At 41.6% G+C, this 6,257-nt stretch overlaps 1 pseudogene; it reads right to left on the bottom strand.

Moving 5' to 3' along the window:
• Positions 1–3,064: 3,064 nt before the first annotated feature.
• Positions 3,065–5,877, bottom strand: LOC129392187 (NADH-ubiquinone oxidoreductase chain 5-like; annotated as a pseudogene).
• Positions 5,878–6,257: the final 380 nt, after the last annotated feature.

The following is a 6,257-nucleotide window of genomic DNA, read 5'->3' as shown; positions in this document are numbered from 1 at the left end:
CTCCTTTTGATCTTTGTGATTTGGAGGGCATTTTCACTGGGATGTAGATACTTGCATGTGTAAATCTGTTAAGAGCTAATAGAAAGGCTGGGACCAAACCTTTATGTTAGTGGGACTAGTAGGTCCATCTAGACATTTTCAGTGTCTTGCTTTATGAAAAGTTTAAGCTACATTAACCTATTTATATACGAAAAATGTTCGTACAATTGTGTCATGGGGCTTGTGTCAGATTTAGTATTGATTTATTGAAAAAATGCCTTGTAAATCTAGGGAGCAAGCTGTCAAGGGAGGTGGTGAGTATCTAAGAAGACGATTAGTATTGAATGGGGGGGGGAGAGAAAGCTCCCCATGAGACAGAGGTTTTTGACTCCAGGGGGGAATAGTAAAATATTATGTTCTGTAACCATTAATTAATTATGTCTTATAAACATTAATTCAAGGACTGACTAGCAGGACGTGCTCGATCAAAAATACACACAGGTCCAGCTAAGACCAACTTTGACTGCGGCGGGGCTGCCCCGTCGGCCATAGGGGAGTCGGTGCAAGCTCCCCCCCCAAAAAAAGAAATACCAGATGCATGTAAATTCACCCGTGACTGGTTAATAAGGTGGGGGTCCTCATCTCACAGGTGCAACCAAAGGCCTTGGAAAGATCCTCGAGTAGACCAGGCCCTCAGTTATGACCCTGGGAGTACCAACCAGAGGCCTTGGAAAGATCCTTGAATAGCACATCCTGCAGTTGATGGGCCTGAGATACAATAACAGTGAGTCCCTGCCGGGCAACCCGCTGGTTTCATGCGGCATGATGATTAAGCTCGTGATCTAGTACGATAGATCATAGTGTTAGTGGACTGGAATTGATTTAAGGACATGTGCTATGTACGATCAATAATATTATGTAATATGTAAAATTAATAAAATTTACGAGCTTTAACTGATCGTGGGGAAAATAATTGAATGCACAATTATACATAGTATGTACATGTATACATCTCCAAGGAGAACGCTGTTGTTGATATGGGGCGTACATTTGCATGGTCCATGACATGAAAATGTAATTGAATAAATTATTTTCAATACTGACATAGCACTGTGGGTTTATGTTTATTTACAATGAAGCATTGTTTCAAGGAATAGTTTATGTAGAATTTCAGCTTTGGGTGCTGATGGTGAGGTTTTAGTGCTTCTTCCTTGAGTCTTGGGGAGGTGTGGTTTTCTCCTTTTCCGGCTTACAAGGCCGGGGTATTCATTATACTACAAAGACTCTTCATTTTAAGAGCTTGTTCTCGATAAGGCTAGCTATTGGCATTACGACTAGGATTAAGAGAAAGTACAGAATGGATGCTAGTTGGCCTACGGTTACGTATGGGTGTTCCACGGGTTGGCCTCCGATTCATGTTTTGACCCACGGTTACATATGGGTGTTCCACGGGTTGGCCCCCGATTCATGTTAGGGTTAGTAGGTCTACAATTAGTATTCAGAACAGGAGTTGACTGAATGGTCAGAATATCATGCTTCGTCGTTTAGCTGTGTGGAGTATTGGGATGAATGCTAGGACTAGGATGGAGAGAAATAGGGCTAGGACGCCCCCCAATTTGTTGGGGACGGATCGTAGGATAGCGTACGCGAATAGGAAATATCACTCTGGTTTAATGTGTGCTGGAGTGCTTAGTGAGTTTGCTGGGATATAATTATCAGGGTCTCCTAGTTGATCGGGTGCAAATAGGGTTAGTATGAGTAGGGACAGGATCAATAGTAAGGCGCCTAAGATGTCTTTAATTGTGTAGTAGGGGTGAAATGGGATTTTGTCTATGTTGGAGGGGATTCCTGTGGGGTTGTTGGATCCTGTTTCGTGGAGGAATAGGAGGTGGACTATTGCTAGTGCTAGGATGATAAAGGGGAGGATGAAGTGGAAAGCGAAGAAGCGTGTTAGTGTTGCTTTATCTACGGAAAAGCCACCTCAAATTCATTCTACTAGGGTGGTGCCGATGTAGGGAATTGCTGATAGAAGGTTGGTGATGACGGTTGCAGCTCAGAATGATATTTGTCCTCAGGGTAGTACGTAGCCTACGAATGCGGTGGCTATTACTGTAACTGGTAGTATTACTCCGATGTTTCATGTTTCTTGGAAGGCGTAGGAGCCATAGTATAGGCCACGTCCTATATGGGCGTAAAGGCAAATGAAGAATATGGAGGCCCCATTTGCGTGTAGGTATCGGATAATCCAGCCGTAGTTGACGTCTCGGCAGATGTGTGCGACTGATGAGAAGGCAGTTGTTGTATCTGGTGTGTAGTGTATTGCTAGGAATAGGCCTGTTAGGATTTGTGTGACCAGGCAGAGTCCAAGTAGAGAACCAAAGTTTCATCATGAGGAGATGTTTGATGGGGTGGGGAGGTCAATGAATGTATTGTTGATGATTTTTATTAATGGGTGTGTCTTTCGAATGTTGGTCATTAGTGTTCTTGTAGTTGAATAACAACGATGATTTTTCATGTCATTGGTCATGGTTTGAGTCCATGTGAGAATGATGATAATGTATTTTGTTTTTGTCTTGAGTATTATATTTGTAATTAGTTTTGTAGGGGTTTCTTCAAAGCCTTCGCCTATTTATGGGGGCTTGGGGTTAATTGTGGGTGGTGGTGTGGGGTGTGGGATTGTTTTAAGTTTTGGTGGTTCGTTTTTAGGTTTAATGGTATTTTTAATTTATTTAGGGGGAATGTTGGTTGTGTTTGGCTATACTACGGCTATGGCTACCGAGCAGTATCCTGAAGTTTGGGTTTCTAATAAGGTTGTGTTGGGGGCATTTCTTTTAGGGTTGATGGTAGAGTTTTTGGTAGTGGTATATGTATTAAAGGGTGGAGAGATAGAGGTTCTTTTCGAGTTTAGTGGGTTGGGGGATTGGGTGGTCTATGGTACAGGGGATTTTAGATTTTTCGGTGAAGAGGCTGTAGGGGTTGCTGCGCTGTACAGTTATGGTGTCTGGTTAGTGGTTGTCACGTGGTACTTGGTTGGTGATTGTTACGGGGTGGTCGTTGTTTATTGGTGTTGTGGTTATTATGGAGATTACTCAGGGTAACTAAATAGGAGTATGGAGAGGGTAATGGTAATGAGGAAAGATAAGAAGTATAGTTTGATAAGGCCCTGTTGGTTTGAGGTCAGTGTGGAGGCTTTCAGTTGGATGAGGGCTGTGGTTTTTGGTAAGATGGTTTCTAGTCATGTTATATCTAGTAAAGAGGTGGCTAGTTTCTGGCTTATTGTCAGGTTTAGGTTAGGGGGTAGGCGGTGTATGATTGTGGGGAAATATCCTAGTAGGAGGGAGAATTTGGTGGGGTTTGAAGGGAGGTTATATTTTAGGTTTTGTGTGTTAAGGTTGATCTCAAATGCGATGATGAAGCCTAGGGTTGTTATTGTAAGAGCGGTTAGTTTTAGGTGTAGGGGCATGGTCATTAGGGGAGTGGTTATGGGGGGAATACTGTTGGATAGGATGAAGCCAGCGAAAACGCTCCCGATTAGTAAGCGTTTGATAGGGTTGATTAGTGAGGGGTTGTTTTCATTAATGGTAATGTGGGGAGGGAATCGGGGTTGTCCTAGTAGTGCGTAGAAGATGATGCGAGTGCTGTAAATGGCTGTGAGGGAGGTGGCGGTTAATGTTAGTAATAGGGCTCAGGCGTTGGTATAAGACGAAGTGGCGGCTTCAATGATGGGATCTTTGGAGTAAAATCCGGTGAGGAATGGTATTCCCGTTAGTGCAAGGCAGCCAATGATGAGGGCTGTTGTAGTGAAAGGGAGGGCTTTGAATAGTCCTCCTATTTTTCGAATGTCTTGTTCGTTATTTAGGTTGTGGATAATGGAGCCGGAACACAGGAATAGCATAGCTTTGAAGAAGGCGTGCGTACAGATATGTAGGAATGCTAGGTAGGGTTGGTTGAGGCCGATCATTACTATTATTAGGCCTAGTTGACTGGAGGTGGAGAAAGCGATGATTTTTTTGATGTCGTTTTGGGTGAGGGCACAGATGGCTGTGAATAGGGTGGTAAGGGCACCTAAGGATAGGGTTATTGTCTGGGCGAGCTTGTTGTTTTCTATTAGAGGGTGGAAGCGGACAAGTAAGAAAATTCCTGCCACAACTATTGTGCTTGAATGGAGTAAGGCTGAAACGGGGGTGGGGCCTTCTATTGCTGAGGGGAGTCAGGGGTGGAGTCCAAATTGAGCTGATTTCCCAGCTGCGGCTAGTACAAGTCCCATGAGGGGAAGGTTTGGGGGGCCTTGGTTAAGTGCAAAGATTTGTTGTAGATCCCATGTATTTATGTTGTAGAGGAATCACGCTATTGATGTGAGAAATCCGATATCTCCAATACGGTTGTATAGGATTGCTTGGAGGGCGGCTGTATTTGCATCCGTTCGCCCGAATCATCAGCCGATGAGTAGAAAAGATATAATTCCCACTCCTTCTCATCCGATGAAGAGTTGGAAGAGGTTGTTGGCGGTAACAAGGATTAGTATAGTAATGAGGAAGAGGAGTAAGTATTTAAAGAATTGGTCGATGTGGGGGTCAGAGTGTATATACCATATTGAGAACTCTATAATGGATCATGTGATGAATAGTGCTACGGGCATAAATATGAGTGAAAAGTAGTCTATCTTGAAACTGAGCGTTAGTTTGAGGGTTTGAATAGTGATTCAGTGTCAGTTTGAGATAAGTGCTTCTTGGTTTGTGTGAAGATATATCGTTATTGGGATTAGGCTAGTGATGAAAGCACAGAAAACGATGTTTTTTACATAGGTTTGATACTTGTTGCTTTTGTGGGGGTCCTAGAAATTACACACTTCTAAATAACCCACTGGTCAAAAAAGAAATGACAAAAGAAGTCAGAAAACATTTTCAACTCAGTGAAAAAGAAAACACAGCATGTCAAAATATGTGAGATACTGGACTTCCCTGGTGGCGCAGTGGTTGAGAATCCACCTGCCAATGCAGGGTACATAGGTTCAAGCCCTGGTCCGGGAAGATCCCACATGCCGCGGAGCAACTAAGCCCGTGCACCACAACTACTGAGCCTGAACTCTAGAGCCTGCAAGCCACAACTACTGAGCCCTCACGCCACAACTACTGAAGCCCACACACCTAGAGCCCATGCTCCGCAACAAGAGAAGCCACCTCAATGAGAAGCCCATGCACCACAATGAAGAGTAGCCCCTGCTCACTGCAACTAGAGAAAGCCTGCGTGCAGCAATGAAGACCCAACGCAGCCAAAATTAAGTAACTTAATTAATTTTTTAAAAAATATGTGGGATACAGCTAAAGCAATGCTTAGAGGAAAATGTATAGCTTTAAATGCCTGTATCAGAAAAGAAGGATCTCAAACAAATAATCTAATCTTCACCTTAAGAAACAAGAAACAGAAGGACAAACTAAAAACCAAAGCAATCAGAGGAAAGTAAATCAAAAAGAGTAGAGCAGAAATCAACTAAAGAGAAAACAGAAAATAGAGAAAACAAGAAACAAAAAGTTGGTTCCTTCTAAAGATCAAAAAAATTGACAAATCCTTAACTAGACTGATAAGGGAGAGAGAAAAAATGAAAGAGAGAGAAAGGAGATAAATTTTACAAAATGATGAATGAAAGAAGGGACACCATTATCAATCATACAGAACAACTTTATGCCAACAAATTAGATGGCTTAGATAAAATGGTAATCTATAGAAAGACATAAATTACCAAAACTGAATCAAGAAGAAATAGATGATATGAATAGGTCTATAATAAGAAACTTATTTCCTAACTTTAAATATTCCCACAAAAAAAAAGTACAAGCCCAGATGATTTCACAGGTGAATCCTATTAAATATTGAAAAAAAAAAATAACACGAGCCCATTGCACAATCTTTCAGAAAACAGGAGAAAGAGACACTTCCCAAATCATTCTATGAGACCAAAAACATCACAAGGGAAGAAAATTTTAATTCTTAACAAAATATTAGTAAACCCTACCTCAACATATAAAAAAGATTATATAGGATAACCAAGTGAGGATTTACCCCAGGAATGCAACGTTGGTGTAACATCCAAAATTAATTAAGGCAACACATCATATTGATAGAATAAAGGACAAAACCACTGATCATCTCAAAAGATAAAATAAAAACTCTCAATAAACTGGGAAAATAAGGGAATTTCTTCAAACTGATAAAGGTCATCTATCAGTTTTTTTAAAACCTATAGATCACTTATAGGGTCCAGAGAGAAGATAGCGGAA

Source organism: Physeter macrocephalus, chromosome 1 (genome assembly GCF_002837175.3).
Source record: "Physeter macrocephalus isolate SW-GA chromosome 1, ASM283717v5, whole genome shotgun sequence".
Taxonomy (NCBI): Eukaryota; Metazoa; Chordata; class Mammalia; order Artiodactyla; family Physeteridae; genus Physeter; species Physeter macrocephalus.
This window is presented reverse-complemented; position numbering and strand designations above follow the sequence as displayed.